Raw genomic sequence first — 20005 nt, forward strand, 5'->3', positions numbered from 1 at the left:
CAAAACCCTGGGTCTTCAAAATTATCAATTTTTCCCATTTTACCCCCAGGACTCTGAATTTCAAAATATTTCCTCAGGAAAACCATCTGGATAGTTTTCAATATGGATTTGAGTCACTTCACCTCAGATTTTGCCCTTTTTGACAATTTCAAATATCTTTCTTTTACAAAATCGCCCTACAAGGGCCAACTCTTTCCAAAATTCCTATTTTGCCCATTAGTTCAGATTTTATGAAAATTCCAAAAAGAAGTTGTGGTTTTATCCTTATTTCAATAAAGAAGCAATGTGGGACCCACACTGAGGTGGTGTCACACAAGCTTTCCTTTTGAAAATTTGAATTTTGAAAAACCCAAAAATATAGGAGCCTTGTCCCCTGGATTGGTGCCACTTGTCTTTTCTCTCTCCTCCCATTTACATGCCATGTGTCAGCATAGGGTTCACCTAGAGTCGGTGCCACATGTCACCCTCCCTCTTCTGCCAAGTGTCAGTGTGGGGCTACCTTAAGAAGCCGCCACATGTCTGCCATGTGTCAGTATCCATCCTGCGCCATGTGTCATTTCAAAGACTACCAGAAGATGCCAAGTGTCATAGGTTGTCCTGTCTAGAAAAAGTGGAGTTTGTCTCCTCTGAGGTGGCGCCACTTGAAGTGTGTCTCCTGCAGGGGACACGTGTCAACCCCTCCTTCCTTCTAGAAAAGTAGCCTGACACATGTCCTCTCCCTATTTTTTTCAGAAAAGTAGGAAACATGTGTCACTCCTAAATTCCTACAAAAAATGTAGGCTTGTCTCCTCTGAGGTGGCGCTATTTGGGGTGTGTCTCCTGCAGGGGACACATGTCAAGCTCTCATTTCCTCAAAAAAAAGCAAGTGCCATGTGTCATCTCCTGCCCTCTTCAGAAAAACTAGAATTCAAATATTCAAATCTCCTTATAGGTGGCGCAGATCCTGAACTTCTACCTTTTCCATGTTGTCTGAGATGGCGCCACATGGCTTGGCCCTCCTTCTCTCCCCTCTGCCACGTGTCATTCTCTGCTTCTTTTAGAAAAAGCAGGTGACACATGTCCCCTTCTACCTCCTTTAGAAAAAGTAGAGGACACATGTCTTCTCCCTACTTCTTTCAGAAAAGTAGATGACACATGTCATCTCCAGCTTCCTTTAGAAAAAGTAGAAGACACATGTCACTCCCTGCTTTTCTCAGAAAAAGCAAGTGACACATGTCACCCTCTGCTCTTCTCAGAAAAAGCAAGGGACACGTGTCATTCTCTGCTTTCTTCAGAAAAAGCAAGTGACACATGTCACTTTCTGCCTCCTTTAGAGAAAGCTAGAATTCAAATATTCAAACTCCAGACTGAGGTGGCGCAAATCCTGAACTTCACCTTTTCTATTTTGTCTGAGATGGTGCCACGTGTCCCTTTCCCTCCTTTTCCTCCCTCTTGCCACATGGCATCGTAGGAGTCACTCTGAGGAAATGCCACATGTCAGCCTCTTCTTTCCTGCAGAAAAGTAGAATTTGAATTCTTCTGAGGTGGCACAATCTGCTTCCTCCACTCCTATCCCTCTGACACATGTCAAGCACCTCCAGAGATGGCGCCACATGGCATGCTCCTACTGCTTTCAACTTTACACCTCAGAACACCTTTTGAGGTGGCACCAATCCAGAGTCCCACTTGGCTTCAAAATTTTATTTTTATTTTATTTTTAATAAAAAACACCCACCATGAGGTGGCGCCACCTGAGGACTCCCTACAAAAAGTGAATTTGAATTTCAAACTCCAAGAGAGCACCCTCTGAGGTGGCGCCTTCTGGGAGTTCCCTGCAGAGAGAATCAAGCAAACTTTTGAAAATTTCCAAATTCCCCCTGCTGAGGTGTCTGACCCACAAAATTTCCATTTTTTATTTTTCTCAAAAAATCAAAATAGCCTTTTGAGGTGGCGCCGCCTGAGGGCTTCCTGCAGAAGACAAATTCGAATTTCAAACCCCTCAGGTGGCACCCCCTGAGATGGCGCCACATGGAGGGCTCAGATCCAGCCTGTTTGAATTTCAAAAAATTTTCAGAAAATCTATAAAAACAAGGCTCCATGTCCAGCAGGGGAGATTTTTTTTTAGCTCTGGTGAACTTGGAAAATCCGACCTAGCCTTCCTAGAATCAGATTTTGAACTGTGGAAATCGTGCCCCCTTTGGCGCATTGAAGAAGGTGGAGTAGAGCTCGTGCTGTGGCCAATTCAATTCCAACAGAGGTCGATTTTTGTGAACCATCTGAAGCCCGGAGCGAAGAACGAAGGAAGCTCGTGATAGCTGCCCATTTCAAGAGCTCCTACGCTGCGTAACGAAACAAGGTGCACTTCTTTTCCCATTGATTGGATTCCATAATTCGAATCGGGAGTCGTTTGAAGAAAGAGCTCATCCGAGGGATGGATTGAGCTATTCTCATAAAACGACATACATAAAAATGTTTCATTATGCTTCCTTGATGATTTTTAACATTCATATAGTTAGCTAGGTTTAATTTGCGTTTTATTTCATTCATTTAGTACATTTCATGAATTAATTAGGATTAATTTAGCCTTTATTTCAATTTTGCTTATTTTCAGTAGGTCTCTGTTTTTGTCAGTCAGTCCACACGTCATTTCATGCATTTTTTTTTATTCAAAATCCCAAAAAAATCACGGAATGCGCCCTTAGGTGTCCCTGAAATTTTGCCAAAAATTCGGAGGTATTTGAATTTGTTTACTGCGGTAAACATTCAAAATGGCAAGTCGGGTTTTGTTACCCGGGATACCTTTTGAAAATCATTTTCCGACTTGTAAAATCGAGATATCCCTCATGGGAGATCCGATTTTCGATCCGAAAGATGTTTTGAACTCGGGAGAATGTCTAGTTTTTAATATGATTTGATCAGATTTTTCTGATTTTTTTTAATGTCTGACAAAAATCCGAGATGTCGGTACACGTGTCAGAGCCTAATTTGGGCCTCTGAGATCTGGGATCGACTTACGGCTATGGTTTCTCTTTGTGTGTTGCTCCAAATCCGAAACTGTAAAAAGTGAAACTGGTGTCCGAGATGTCCTCTATTTGAATATGAAAGCCTATAATTTTTAGAACAGTGTTGGCCCCTGCTTTGGATTTCTTTTGTCAGCCTCCTGTTTTGCTACATTTGTCTGTTCTGTTAGTTTAGGCAGAAATAGTTATATTTTTATCGGTGTTTATTTTGATCAAATGCTGAAGTCATAAACATGAAAGTTGTTCATGTAGGTGTCGTGCATAGCGCTGATTAATTTCATAAATTTCCATGGCCGATTTGTATTTTTTTAGCATTTTACATCAGAATAGTGTGATTTTTACCTCTGTCTGAACTAAATCCCTGTTATTGAACTCACCATGGCTCAAATCCCGAGGCTATAAAAACCTAAAATGTTCCATTTCGAGTCTTTTAGCAGTCTGCAAAATATCAAAAGTTTCCATGGTGTAAATCTTGCATTATCATATTAGGCATTGCATTTGGTTCGGATCCATAGGCAAAATCCACCATTTTAGGACTTTCTTTGAATTTTGACATTTAAATCATATCATTTCATGATTTTTAGCATTCTAGACTATTTATCAGAGTAAGTAGATGCTTCATACCGAATTTGGTACAATTTGGAATCCATTTGAGGTTCGGATTATCCACAATACCAAAACAGGGTCCCGCAGGACCCGGATCCAAGTGAAAAACAAGCGAAATTCGTTATTTTTGATAAATTGCAAAATACCAAATTCTGATTTTACTGTCTTAATGTGTTTAGCAGCATGTCATCATATCTCTTACTGCATTTCATCATCATTTGATTCAATTTGAATTTCAAAATCTCAATTTTACCAAGTTTTCCTTCAAAAAACCCTGATTTTAAAGATGTAACTTTAATTTTAGGGGTATTTTGGTCATTTTAACCTCAATTCCGAATTTCAAATTGTTTTTCACTGAATTTATAGCATTTTCATCATTTCAAAATATCAAGGAAGCACGAGAATAGGGTTTATATCCAATTAAATCCAATAATTTCATAATATTATTGGAAAATCTTGGAAAAACCCACATATTTGAGCTAACCCAATTTCAAGTTTGGCAGGAACAATCAAAAGAAGGAGCTGAAGTCTGCAAATTTCTTTTATTTCCTTTATTTAGTGATGTAATAAATTTTGGAATAAGAGATTTAATTTCCTGCTTAGACTAGGATGCATATCATATAGTTTGATTTTATGCAACATCCTGTTTCTATGATTCATGCATTTTATTTCAAAAGCACTATGGATGTTCACGAATGGCACGTGCACCAACTCTTAGGGAGTTGATGGACTCGGTGGGATTCATATTTACGGCCCTAGTCAGAATATGGACGAGACCCAGATCCATCATCTTTCTACTAGTCACATTGAGCCTACACTCTTAGGCTATCTTAAAATGCACATCATATTTCCAAAGTTTTCAAAATCATGTGCATCAAATCAACTAAATTCTAAACATATTCATGGCCACAGTCAGAATATGTGAAGGATTTATCTTGACTTAATGCATATTTTTCCAACAAATCTCTTAGAAAATCTTTTCAAAGTGCATTCATTCACTCATGTCATTTGCATCATGAAATCATTGATTTTCTCAAGATTTTCTCAAGAAAACTTCATTCTCAAGAAATCGATTTCTCAAGAAACTCTAAGGATTTTTTAAAATCGGTTTTCCAAAGACAAGTTTTTTCACAGTTTTCCCTGGAAAATGATATTTTCTTAAGAGATTCAAAAGAGTTTTCCAATCTTTCTCCAAGATCCAAAATCGATTTCCAAGTATTTCAAAAGGTAAAATTCCCAGGATTTCGATTCCCCAAGTTTTGAATTTCCTTCTCCAATGAGCTTTCCTATAAATCTTCCATCATTTTCCTAAGAAAACTCTTAAAGTCCAAGCTTTCCTAAGAAGTGTTTCCCTTTTCAAAAGGTTTATCTTTTCTCAAGAATCACTTCCATTTTCCCAGGATTTTCAACCATTCTTAATTTTCCCAAGTCTTTATGAACTTTCTTGAGATTTCAAATCTTTTTCATCTGAGTTTCCTGAGAAATTGACTTTCAGCTTTTTCCTAAGAGAATCTTTTCAACTCCAAATATTTTCTAAGCATACATCATGTTTTCCAACTGGCATTTTCCAAAATCTCATAGCACATGCCTGAATTCTCTATGCATTTAGGATAGAACATAACTTTGATAATTTCGCTAAGTCAAGCATAGTTTTGGTCCTTGGTTCGATTACCCCTGTTAAAGGCGGCAGGAACGGTCGAACCTCGTACCGACAGGTCGAGCCCCATCCCATGGATTTTCCCGCAATTTTCAAAAACGGAGGCGAGTATTTCAAAACAATTTCCAAAATCCGGTCAAGTTTGAAGCGCGAAAGCGTTTTCCCTCTTTCTCTTCCGCAAGGAAGGGGAAGACGGGAGAAAATTTTCGCGACGATAACACTAAGCTAAGCAGGAAATGTAAATTCTTATTCCAAAGTTTAATTACAAATTACATCACTATTGAAATTTAAATACATGAAAAATAAAGTCTTCAATGTACCTGCAAAACTAGAAAACTTTGTTAGTGATGATATGTTGGCTTTTCTAGATTTATCCAGCAATATCAAGAAATTGCTGGATTTTGCTAGATATAAGCCTTTTTGCCATGATTCTCTTAAATCAAAATGATAAAGTATGAAATAAAATTGAATAAATATGAAATTTCGAAATTGGGGTCAAAATGACCAAAATACCCCTAATAACAAGACTATGGCCTTGAAATTAGAGTTTTTATAAAGATATTTTGATAAAATGCAAGTTTTGAAATTTGAATGCAAATAAATTAGGCTAAAATATGATATGACATACTTAAACACATGAAAATTAAGGTTAGGGATTTCGAAATTTAGGTCAAATGACTAAATTGCCCCTGATAGCAAGACTATGGCCTTGAAATCAGGGTTTTTAGAAATAGATTTTTGGTAAAAACTTAGGTTTTATGCACTAAATGAAATCAAATGAGCACAAAATTAAACCTAAAGCATCCTAATATGATTATGAACATGATTAAATCCTAAAAATATATGCTCATGCACGAAAATCCAATAATATCACAAAAACTGTGATTTTAGCAGTGTTTTTGGATCTTTCACGAACCCGGTTTTGCAATTTTATTAATTCAGAGATCAAATGGATTCCAAAATCCATAAAAATTGGTACCTGCACTTGTTATAACCCTAATGTCGAATTGTAATTATAAAAATAATTTTTTGACATTGAATTAATCCGAAAATTGCATTAAACCCTAAAAATATGCTATTTTTGACCTAATTCACCAACCAGTTTCAATCCAAGACCTGAACCAGGGGTCAAATCTCCATGGAAATTTATTAAATTTTACATAGACTAACTAAGTAGAAAAACAGAGATTTCCCAATTTATAGATCGGAAAAATCATCTCCGGTTAGGGAGAAACCCTTCCGGCAATCTGAGCTAAAATATATCACTTTTAACAGGGATTAAAACAGCTACTTCAGATTGAAAATACAGACATAAATAGCAATCCTAAACAAAAATCTCTGAAATTTTAGTGGTGAACATTAGACAGAAAAATAATAATACTCACTTTTTACAGATCATGAATCGGATCTGTGGTTTGGGATTTATGACTAACACAAGTCTGATTAGGGTTTTGGTAGACCCTAATGAGTTTTAAATTTAAAAACAGATTCCATGAAAGGGGAAAAATATTAAAAAGTAAATAAAAAATCCGAAAATTTCACAGCAGACAGATCTACTCAATGTGAATCCATAGAAATTTACCGATCTAAAGTCGGATATAAGATGAGAGAAATATCATAACAGCAAGTTACCTTCTTGATTTTAACCACGATTTTAAAGCTTTAAAAACCCGATTTGATGTCTGATTTTTTTGACAGGGTTCCCGAAATCCAAAACCTATAATTTTTCTACAGTAACTTAATAACTTATGCATTCACCACATATAAAAAAATCAGAAATAAACAATGAGAACTTCAATCCGAAATAACATTATCTTTACTGTTCTAAACCTAAAACACACAGAAATTTAAGAAACTTGGAAAACCATGCATTAACTAATGTAAATCAATAAAATAAACCATAAAACAGTAAATAAAAATTATTTCTATGCTATAGAACGTAAAACAAATATGAATAAACCATGAAAATAAAATAAAAACAGGGAATCAATGGCTGAAATTTGATATCACCTTTAAACATAGATTTAACCCATTAAAAGGGTAAATCATATATTTTATTGGTTAGTAATGTAAAGAATCATATAAAATCAATTCTAATGGATTAAAATCCCTGTAAATCAATAAAAACAGGGTTAGATCACCTTCTTGGATTGTTCTTGCTGATTCTTGATGGTTCTTGAGGTGAAACCATGGTTGAATCCATGAAATAGGAGGTATTAATGGCTAAAATTGATTTAAAACTATTAAAAACATGAAATAAAAGCTAAAAATTAAACAAAATAATTATCTTGAGGTGGCTGCAATGGAGGAAGGGCTGGAGAGGAGAGAGAAGCTCCAAGAATCCTAAGGAGAGCAAGTTGGAAAAATCGACCCCCCTATGGAGACTATTTATAGAAATTTTTTAGGTTTAAAAATTAGGAATTTTGAATTTTTTGGACTCTAACAAGGGGGGGCGATTTTTGGGTGGAAAGACCTAACTACCCCTAGCCTAAATTATCTAAACTAATGCCTAATTAACCCCTAGACGTTCCTAAAAAATCCCCAAATGTAATGCCACTTGGCATTTTCTACATTTGGCTTTTTAAAACACCTTTAAAAACCTTTAAAAACACTAGTTTTAAAAACTAACTTTCAAAATGAGTTTTTTTCAAAATGGTTTTGACTCTTCTAAACCTCTAACATTAACCAAGACATCAACTAACCCTAGTCTAGCCCTGACTGACTCGAATATGGCGCCACCCCGAGTGGGCCCTACTTGAGTTTTTTCAAAAAGCGATTTTAAGACTTGAAATTGAAGGAGTTTTCAAAAGGATTTTCAAAGACAAACTTCAAAGTTATAATTTTTGAAATGGAATAGGGTCCTCACTAGGTTAGAACTCCTCTGGATATGGTGCCAACTGAGTGGGCCCACATCGAGTTTTGGAAATTTTGAAACAAACACTGAAAATGGCTTTGAAAAAGGGTTAAAATTGACATTTGAAATTCAAGATCTTTGAAAATAGGGTCTCAAGTGAACTGGAACTCCGAGTTAGAGTCCTGAACTCTTAAGACTCTGAGATTTTAAATTTTTAGAATTCAAATGAAAGAATTTTCGAAAGATTTTATCAAGCAATGATGAAATAAGTTAGAAAACACAGTCAGGGTTAGACTCCTAACTTGACCGAACTCTAAAATAGAGTTTTGAACTAACTAGACTCTGTAAAATGACCTAAATTTTGACAATAATCGAAAAAGACTGAAAATGAAAGTAAAACAGATTTCAAAACAGACTCCTGACCGGATTAGGACTCTGACACAGAGTCCTGATCGGACTGAAACTTTCATAACTTTGAGAAATTTGATGAATAGAGGAATTCAGAAGCGACACCACCTCAATGGGTCTCATCTGTGAATTGAAATCGATTAAAATTTGAATTTGAAATGAATCCAGATTGTTTCCTTGAGAAAATATTTCGAAATATAAAGTCCTGGGGTTGGAAAATGACAGAGTATTAAATAAAAACCCAGGTTTTGAAATTGATTTTGAATTAAAAGCATTAAAATTCAAATCTGGATTGAATGTTTTGAAAGCTGGAGTGCTGGATCTCAAGAATGAGATGCAATGTCATGCAATGCTATGCGATGCAATGAAATGGTATGTCGAATTCATGCATTGATATGCAATGACATATGAAATGGACAAACACTGAATGAGGGTGAAAATTTGGGGTGTTTACAATAGGACCATGGCATGCTGGATTCTTTCTTTCGCTGCTCGAGACAAGGTATCGATTTCTTCATAGGCTCCATACTTGTTGTAAAGTTCGAACAGATCGATGAACTGACTTCCGTTGATCTCTGCGAGAGGCCAGGATCTGCTCCCTGTAGCTCTGGCCAATGCTTCTCGAACATCTACCCCTTTGACATTGATCAAGAATTGCTGCTCGACCGGATCATCTGGCTGACCAGCTGGTTCTGGCAATCCCATGATATCACTGAACTCATCCATTAGCAAAGTCATCTCTCCCCACAGAAACCAAAACGTGCAGGTACGTGGATTCCATCGTTCTGCCATGGCTTGAATTAGACTGCCATTGATGGTTCGCTTGCCAACTGCTGATGCCATCTCCAATCCACAATCATCCAAGTGGTCTGGGAACATACGCGAGAAGGCGGTGAACCAAGAATAGTACCACCGAGGGAAGAAGGTACGAGACTGGATGACCCGATGATCTGGGGTTCCATCCCTTATTTGATAGAAGACATGATCCCAAGGAAAGATAGCATCGGGAGATTCGGATGCCATCGGAGTGATACTGAGGCAAAAGAGAAAGAGAATCAGATAGAATGCAGGACTTACGGACAGATTTTGATGGAAGAAGAGGATATACACAACTCCTGGAAATTTTTGAAAGACCAAGGGGCATAGGAAAAGATTTTCCAGGGCTTTTAAGAAAATTTTTGACACACAAAAAGAGAAAAGAATGTAGGTAAAGGAAAAATATACACCTAGTGTTTTTGAAAAATAGAGGAAAATTTTGAATAGTATACACCCCTGGTTTTGGAAAAAAATTCGACATATATAAGAGAATACAATAAAAAATTACACAATCGTAGCTGCACAAACAAGGATGCGCACACAACATTCCCTAAAGGCTGACTCTATATGCAATACTTGAAAATAGCTTGTAGGACCTTTAATCCTAACTCTATGGTACAGATCATCTGATTCCAATCAAGGTATGCCGATATACTCAAGCCGAAGCTCGAAGTACGTGACATATAAGATATTTCTCCGGTTCTAAGGTAAGGGCTTCCCAACATCCTTGAGCACCTACCGATATACCTCGGACTATGGCCCTTAGGTACGTGGTAGGGGGGCGCGAACCCAAATAAGTGGTCCAGTTGTGAGGCTCTCTCCCGAACTATGGTTCAGTGAGACAGCCCAACAATGTGAAGACCGGGACAATATAGGTAGGGATGTTTTCAAAATATGATCAACATGCAATAAAATCAGAAGGCTCTAATGCAAGTCCTAAAGAGATAGATTCAAATGAGAAGAAGCATACACTTGCATACATTGTTTGCATTCAATCCCTAAAAATTGAGGAGAGTTGTATTTAAAACCTAAGTCTAATGTGAACATGGATATAATCTCCTCAATATGGTCCTACCAAACCATACTTAGATCCTATATGCAATGATGTCAGCTTAGGACAAAATCTAGGCTCCTAAGGTTTGCATGAAAATGAAGCTGACATATGTTAGAATAAAGACTTAGAAAATATTTAAGCGAAGCAAAGGCATAGATTCAACCAGACGAAGACTAGTCCCATCTCGGTCGCCAAAACTGTGATCATCGCAAAATTTTTCCTGTTCTCTTGTTGGTTTCTCTCTCTTCCTTCTATTTCCCTTTTCTAACCTCTATTTTCCTCCTTTTTGAAGGAAGAAAAATAAAAGAAAGAAAAAGAGAGAGAGAAGAAAAAAGAAAAGAAAGAAAAAAAAGAGAAGAGGAACTCTTTTGCGGGTTTTCACTTGACCTTAATTTGAAAAGTATTTAGCAAATAACTCGCCTCCGTTTTGAAAAATTTGCGGGAAAAAGATGGAGAGACGGGATTCGCTCGTCGGTACGAGGTTCGACCGTTCCTGGCGCCTTTACCAGGGGTAATCGAACCAAGGATCGAATCTATGCCTTTTGCTTTGCCTAAATATAATCTAAACATTTATTCTAATTCTAAATGCACAAAGAATCATACTTGTGCAATGTAAGGATGTATGCTCTTTTGGAAAGAATGTTTTGAAAAATTTCCAAGTTATTCTGAGATGAATTTGATAAGGGAGTGAAGAAAATGATTTGAATCTAACTTTAGAACTTGAGATAGATCAAAGAAATCCTAATTCTTTGAAGTAGATCAGAGTTGGAAGAATAAATCTTGATTTTGAGAAAGAATGATTTTGAAGCTTTGAAAGGAAATGAAGTTTCAAAGTCAGAAATGGACTTTGAATTTTGAATTTGAATTTAGGAAAGGAAATGAACACTTGAGATGGAATTTGAATTTGGATTTTTAAGTTTTGGAATGGATCTGAGATAATCAAATGGTATTTTAGGAATAGAAATGGATTTAGGGAGTTTTGGATGAGATCCAAAAATGGAGTTGAATTTGAAATATAGAATTGGGAATGGAATTGGATCTAGAGATGGATTTAAAATCTGAAATTTGAGATCCGATAAAATTGGGTTCTGGATCCTAAGATGGATTTGGATCTGAAGTCTGAGATCCAATGTAGAGTTAGATTCTGGATCCTAAGATGGATTTGAATGTGAAGTCTGAGATCCAATGTAGAGTTGGATTCTGGATCCTAAGATGGATTTGGGTCTGAAGTCTAGAATCCCATATGTGAGATGGATCTGGAGTCTAAGATGGATTTTAGATCTGAAGTCTGAGATCCAATGTAGAGTTGGACTCTAGATTCTAAGATGGATTTGTATCTGAAGTCTGAGATCCAAGGTGAAATTGGATTCTGAACCCTATAACGAAATCGGATCTGAAGTCTAAGATCCAAAGTGAAATTGGAGTTTGGACCCTAAAGAGGAATTGGATCTGAAGTCTAAGATTCAATATGAGTGTTGAATCCTGGATCAAAAAATGGATTTGGAGTTTTGTGAACACCCCAAATTTTTTAAAATCTTTTAAATATTCCCTTCTTGCCCCTAAATTCATTTTTTGAGCAAATGTCATTTTTAAATATAAATTCTAGTTCATTTCTCAAATTTTTTTGAAATTAAATTCATTTCATATGTTTAAATTGATTTCGGATCTGGATCCAATGTCTAGATCCAAATCTGAGTTTCCTTGTTCAAATTTCAAATTTTAAATTAAAGAAAACACCAAAAATAGCCTTTAAATAGCTCGGACAGTCCATTCGACATCCGTTTGGATCCATCACATTGTATTTCTTGATTCGAGTGTCAAAACTCGAACATCTTCTCAAAACCTAGGTCCAAACCCATTCTTCTGAAGAAATTTCCCCGAAATGGTCTAAAATTCTCAGAAAAATACCTTTGTAAATATCTCTCAGGAAAATACAAAAAAATTAGTGTTTAATCTTAGTTTTCTCGTAAAATCTTAGATTTTTATTCCAAAAATACAAAAAAATGAAAATAACATAAAAACCAAAAAAAAATTGGAAAAATTACAAGAAAAATGAATGAGTTTTAAAGTTAATTTTGTTAAAAAAAAAACTCATTCTAAAACCATTTTTACAAAAAATCTTGTTGAAGGAGCCTTGTTTTGGAAATTACGTAAATCTGAGGGACTGAACATTTTTTAGGGTTTTTCTCGCAAGAGGTTGGGGGCCGAATATTTTCTCCCCCTCTCACTCTCAAAGCCTTCAGCCGCACTCCTCCATGGCTTCCACCGAAACCCTCCATTCATCTCCCCCCGTCCATCTTCAACGAACTCCTCCCTTCTAGAATTCTCCTTTCCATCTTTAAGAAGGCACAAAGACTCTCACCTTCGGGACCGCTTCTTCACCTCTCCATGTGCTTCTTCTCCTTCGACGACCCGTCTTCACCCCACCATTGCACCTCCTCTTTCACAAGATCGCTTTCACCCCTCCACCATCAGACTTCTCCTCTTCTTCTGCCTCCTTTCTTTTTTTCTTCTTCCCCTCCCCTCTTCGATCAACCGTCTTCTACCCTACCACCTTCTTCTCCTTCACGGATCCATCTTCGCCTTTCCTGGCTCAAGGCCTCCTGAGAAGTAATTGAAGACCAAGTTCACCCGGTAGTAGTATACAGGAGCACGGCCTTCTCCCTTCCCAAGTAAAAAAAAAAAAAACCAAGATTACGGTAAGTCTTCACTCAATCTTCGTTTTATTTCCCTTTTCTTTGTAATTTCTCTAAAATCTTTCTTCTTCATTTGAATCTCATAAATGCACTCTCGAGGGTGCTGGGTTGCTTCTAGCAACAATAGCCCCCCCCCCCTCTCCTGTGCAACAACAAATGGAACGACTCTGTTCCAACACCCCCCTTTCTTCCATTTTTTTTTTTTTTACATTTCTGTTTTATCCATGCTGCGATTTTCTTTGGACTCAGGCTGTCGGATTCAATAATCCGATAGGGTTCATCCGAACCCCAACCCGATTTTGCTGCTAAGATAGGTTTTATTTTGATTTTCTGTTCAATTTCAAATTTCCCTTAAGGATCCCCATTTTGATGTCTTTGATTTCTTATTCTTAACAAATATGGCTCAATTGTGAAGATTCATAGCAGTTCGTTTAAGCATCTCATGTAATGTTCTGCTCTGCGATACATTGTTATTTACTTTCATCTATATAATATTGTTTGTTTTTATTCGACTACATTTTTGTGGTTTGTGGTTTTGTATTTAGAATTGTTTTCCTTACATGATCCGATATCATATCAATGTCGTTGGATAAAAAAAAAATCTAGAGTTAAATTCACACTCATCCCATTATCTCATCGTATTCCTTCATCATAAGTTGGATCCTTATGTTTTTGCACCTTCAATCTGCCTTTCGTCTTATTCCAATTGTATCTTATACCAAACTTCCTTTGACAGTTGGATTGTTCTCCAGTCATCATTGGATTCTCGAATTTGTTATCTTCTTTTCCCTTTAGGATTGCCAGCTGAATTAGATTTACTGCGTCGATGGCAATGATCTGTTATACTCATCCATATGTTTCCATCTATGTGACTGACTCCCTTTGTGCTGATGTAGTTTCATTTTATTTTATTTGATGGTCTGCATTACTGAGGGACGACATGATGTTGTGAAGATCTGTGAGTCATCTTTATTAAGCAACACATGCGTAAGTTACAATTTTAAATGTCCGAATTCATTATAGTTGAAGCTAACCTGGCTCATGGTGAAGGTCCGATAGCAGCCATTGCCGCTCATTCATGAGTTACCTAAAATATTGTTGAAGCCACCTTCATGAGAAGGAAAAGACTTAGGATACTCAGGGTCGAAAGGGGTGTCATTCCAGATCCTGAAGAATTCATAGGAGAATCCCCGATCCATTAAAGGCTGGGTCATTGGGGTCTGATGATTCGAAGCTATCAAGCAACCTACCAGTCATCCCGGATTAGAAGAGGATTCGGCATTGGCCCAGAGGGAGATGGACATTATGGTATAGAAATGTTATAAGGTATGTTCGTGTCTCTTCTTTAACAATTTATCTGAGTGATGACACAGGAGATTTGTAAATACTTTTGTCTGGTATTCTATTTACCGAATGAAGTGATCAACATGATTCATCCCCTGGAGGAAACAGGCTTGTATAGATATGAGTTGCTCTTTCTTGGACGTTTATATTATTATATATTTTTCCATTTGGTGTCTGTTGTATAATTATCATGGCAATATCACCTGTAATGCTCTTAGCCTAGATTTGCTTTTCCCATTCGTGCTTTCAATCAGAGCTTATGGTCTAAAACAAAAGGTAACATTAGTGCGGCAAGGTCTAGTGACTCAATAGAATTAGAATTTGTTACCATGTTTGGTTTTACTTGCCTTGACCACTGCACGATGTTCCTTGTTCCTTCTTTCCCATGATATTTTAATTCTTGTCTTTTTTTTAGATTCTTTGGTTTCCTGTATATGTTTTGATTTCCTATTGGTATGTAATCTTCATCTGATCATCTGTTTACATTTTATCTATTGTTTGGATAACAGATGGTCCTTCTTTTAAAAAAAAAGAAAAAAAGAACTGTTGCCATGCAGTCAGTAGAATTCAGATGTGACCATCAATCAAGAAGTGAGCATCGGTGGTTTATCACAGTATGAGATAAGATATTCAGTTAAATCTGAATCTTCAGCAACAGAGATGGGTTTATCCCATATGAGAGTGGGTTTAATCGAAGATGGGTATTTCTACAGGGTACTGGAAGTTTAATTTCTTTTAAGAGCCCAAAGCTGATGCAAAGTCTGGAGCTCCATCATACAGTTTTTCCTGCTAAATATCATGTTTAACAACCATGGCTCATGAATCCTGATAATTTATATATATATATATATATATATATATATATATATATATATATATATATATATATATATATATATATATAATTTTAACGGCGTGTAGACAATGAATCTCACTCTATATTCCTTTTGCAGTATATGCCTCTGTTTCATGTTTTGCATAAATGTTTGGTTGTTCAATAAGATTTTCATGTTTTTGCACAGTACTCACATGTTTCTTTTTTTTATATCTATTAGTGAAGGTGCAAAAGATTACAGACAAAAGTTGTATGAGAAGGCATAATGTGCATGCCTAAGGTAAGCAATTTCCGTTAAGTCATGCAATAAGATTACCCCCAAAGTGAAGCTACATATTTGCGCCCATGTATCACATGTAGATCCATGCACACCTGTATGCTATTAGAATTAGATTAGAGCAGCTACAGGTTGTAAATTTTGATCATTGGTAAGTTTTGGTTGGTAACTGTTTGCTGCAAAATGATCATCTCTGCAAAATAACAGGTGCAGATCAAAGGGTGCTTCTTATTATCAATAGTTTGAAGGGCAACAGACTTGAGGCCCGATTGAGCAAAGGGTCAAACAAAAAATAAAAATAAAGTACATGTATATATATACAAATATATACATATATGTATACATATATATATGTATATATATATATCTTGCTTCATCTCCTGGGTTTTCATTTAGGTTATCTACACACCATCACTCATCTTCTTTTTTTTTTTACACCTTACTGCACTTGCCACATCCACACATAGTGCTTTCACTACCCTCCATCCATTGTAGCAATCCCCACTGTACTTCACCATTGCAGATGGTCCATATACATCTCACCTACTACATCCTGGCTGTATCCCTGCCATCTCATTTATCCATACCTGCTGGAGCTGCTTTCAGCACTTCAAGACCACCCAACATCTTCATTCACATGCACACAGCATATGTGCCTCATCCACAACAGTCACTCGGCACTGCTGTAGCCTTTTTGTTATGCTTATAGCAATACCAAGGTATTGCTGTGTTCATCTTATTTCGTCACTCATGGCCATACCGAGTATTGCTGTAGTCTCCTTATGCACATAAGCATACCAATTCCCACTCCACTGTACACTCCCAGCAATCCAAGAGTTGCCCTTGCCCACGGCTACATGGCCATCCCTTGTGGTCGATGCCCTTCCCTTAGTTTTCTTTTATTAATTTTCCCGTGTTCTAGGATTTCCTGGCAGCAGCAGTTCCCATTGGTCCATCCATATTCTCACAGTGATACATTCATTGCCTGATTCACTGATTCATCCATTGTTGAAACAATGAATCAATAAGTAAGAGTCACCATATCAGGTAGTAATTTTAGCCACTAATTGTGTCAAACCCAGCTTCTATGAGGAATTGGACTCAACTCGGAAGCTACTGAGCATCAGCCTTTCATAGAAAAAATCGGATTTTGGGCCCGCTCGGCAACACTTCTCTGGCTTAAATATAAAACACCTGTTTACCATACCATTCCTCCTATATATATAGATATATATGTATATATACATTCATGTGCATATATGTATATAGGTATATATATATACATACATATTTATATATATAACATATATCATGTTTCCACACTTTTAGGTCTCAAATGTTTCGGCATGTGAGCATCCTTTTACTATTCACATCCATATGGCATATACAAATTTTTCTTCCCCTTTGCATACTAACCAGTTGTTTTGCAGGGAATATATGGAAAATCTCATTACTTAGAGCTCTGGATTCAACTTTATGTGTTGTAATAGTTAAATCTTAATGAGAATTTACATTTCCTACTTTAGATAAAATGAATGAGCATTGTAAATATCATGAATTACTTGTTCTTCATGCATTTTTTTTTCTTTATTTCTCAAAATCTCACAAATGGTGAAACACGAATGGCACGTGCACCATTTCGTAAGAGGTAATTGATCCTAAGTCGATGATCCACATCAATGGCCATAGTTAGGGTACAGACAAAACTTAGGATTTTTATCTTTTACGAAATAACACAGGATCCAAACTGGATCCATTTTCAAAATTCATCATATTTTCCTTAAATATTTTCTTCTTTTATCAGAATTTAACTTAAAATTAATTCAAAATATATACCAATGGCCATAGTCAGGGTATATTGAGAGTTAATTTCATTTTAAATCCTATAAAAGCACCAAATGTGTTTCATTCTTCACCTGAATTTAAATATAGATTATCATATAATACATTTAATGACCATAGTCAAGGATGTATTATATCTTCAATCTTGTTTTAATTCATTTAAAGAATGGAATAGCTTTTCAAAATCCAATTTCAAATTCTTCAAATTCATTCATCATTTAGGATAGAATTACATCATACTTTCAAAAAATCATTTTTCAAAAACTCCAAATAAATGTAAATATCTTCCTCAATCTATCTTCAATCCTTATCAAATTCGATTCATCCTTTCATTTTTCAAAATTCTATTTTCAATCTCAAAGTTCAATTTAACTTTGAGATTTCAAATTCATTTTATATTCAGATTCAAATCAGATTTCAAAAAAATCAAATTTGACTTTGAAATTCCAAATTCATTCAAAACTCCAATCCAATCTCCAAGTTCAATTTAACTTCGAGATTCTTGATTCATCTTCTAAATTTCAAATTCAAGGTCTAATTTGACTTTGAAATTCAGTTGTGTATTCAAAGATTCAATTTCTAAAATTCATTTTCCAAGTTCAAATTTAACTTGGAAGTTCTTGATTCATCTTCTAAATTTCAAATTCAAGGTCTAATTTGACTTTGAAATTCATTTGTATATTCAAAGATTCAATTTCTAAAATTCATTTTCCAAATTCAAATTAAACTTGGAAGTTCTTGATTCATCTTCTGAATTTAACTCCAAATCCATTTTAGGATCCAGGATTCAACACTCATATTGGATCTCAGACTTCAGATCCAATTCCTCTTTAGGATCCAGGATTCAACACTCATATTGGATCTCAGACTTCAGATCCAATTCCTCTTTAGGATCCAGAGTCCAATTCCACTTTTGGATCTCAGACTTCAGATCCAATTCCTCTTTAGGATCCAGACTTCAGTTTCACTTTGGATCTTAGATTTCAGATCCAAATCCATCTTAGGATCCAGAGTCCAACTCTATATTGGATCTCAGACTTCAAGATCCAAATCCATCTTAGGATCCAAAGTCCAACTCTACATTTGATCTCAGACTTTAGATCCAAATCCATCTTAGGATCCAGAACCCAAATTTACATCGGATCTCAGATTTCAAATTTTAAATCCATTTTAATATCCAATTCCATTCCCAATTCTAGATTTCAAATCCAATTCCGTTTTCAGATCTCATCTGAACTTCCTAAATCCATTTATATTTTTAAATACCATTTGACCTTCTTAGGTCCATTCTAAATCTCAAACTTCAAACTTTAAATTCAATTTCATCCCAAGTATTCCTTTCTTTTTCTAAATTCAAGTTCAAATTCAAAGTCCATTTCTGACTTTGAAACTTCATTTCCTTTCCTTTCAAAGCTTTAAATCATTCCTTCTCAAAATCAAGATTTATTCTTTCAACTCTGATTATTTCAAAGACTTAGAACTTCTCTGATTTATCTCAAGTTCTAAAGTTAGATTCAATTATTTCTTCACTCCTTTACCAAGTTCATCTCAGAATACTTGGAAATTTTCAAAACATCTTTTAAAAGGAGCATACATTCTTGCATTGCACAAGCATGATTCATTGTGCATTTAGAGTTAGAATAAATTCTTAGATTATATTTAGGCAAAGCAAAAGGCATAGATTCGATCCTTGGTTCGATTACCCCTGGTAAAGGCGCCAGGAACGGTCGAACCTCGTACCGACGAGCGAATCCCGTCTCTCCATTTTTTCTGCAATATTTTCAAAACGGAGGCGAGTAATTTTCTAAATATTTTTTTCAAATCAAGGTCAAGTGAAAACCCGCAAAAGAGTTCATCTTCTCTCTTTCTTTCTTTCTTTTTCTCTTCTCTTCAATCTTTCTTTTCTTTCTTTTGTTCTTCTCCCTTCAAAAAGGAGGAGAATGGAGGTCGGAAAAGGGAAAGAGAAGGAAGAGAGAGAAACAACGAAAGAGGAAAATTTTTGCGATGATCACAAGTTTAAATTCAGAAGATGAATCAGGAATCTCAAAGTTAATTTGAACTTTGATTTTGATTGGAGTTTTTTTGAATAAAATGAATTTGGAATTTCAAAGTCAGTTTGAACTTTGAAATCTGATTTGAATTTTGAATATAAAAATGTATTTTGAGACCTCAAAGTTAAATTGAACTTTGAGATTGAAAATGAGATTGAATTTCTAAAAATGATGGATGAATTGGATTTTATAAGAATTGAAGATAGATTAAGGGAGATATTTACATCACTTGGATCTTTTGAAAAAGGAATTTTGAAAATATGGTGCAGTTCTATCCTAAATGATGAATGAATTTAAAGAATTTTGAAATTGGATTTTGAAAAGCTATCTTATTCTTAAACTGAATTGAAATAAGATTGAAGATATAATACATCCTTGACTATGGTCATTGGATGTATTATATAATAATCTATATTTAGATTCAAGTGAAGAATAAAATACATTTTGGTGCTTTTATAGAGTTTAAAATGAAATTAACTCTCAATATACCCTGACTATGGCCATTGGTATATATATTGAATTAATCCCAAGTTAAACTCTAATAAAAGAAGGAAATATTTGAAAAT

The sequence above is a fragment of the Nuphar pumila genome, chromosome 5, assembly GCF_984573655.1.
Source record: "Nuphar pumila chromosome 5, dmNupPumi1.hap1.1, whole genome shotgun sequence".
NCBI classification, from domain to species: domain Eukaryota; kingdom Viridiplantae; phylum Streptophyta; class Magnoliopsida; order Nymphaeales; family Nymphaeaceae; genus Nuphar; species Nuphar pumila.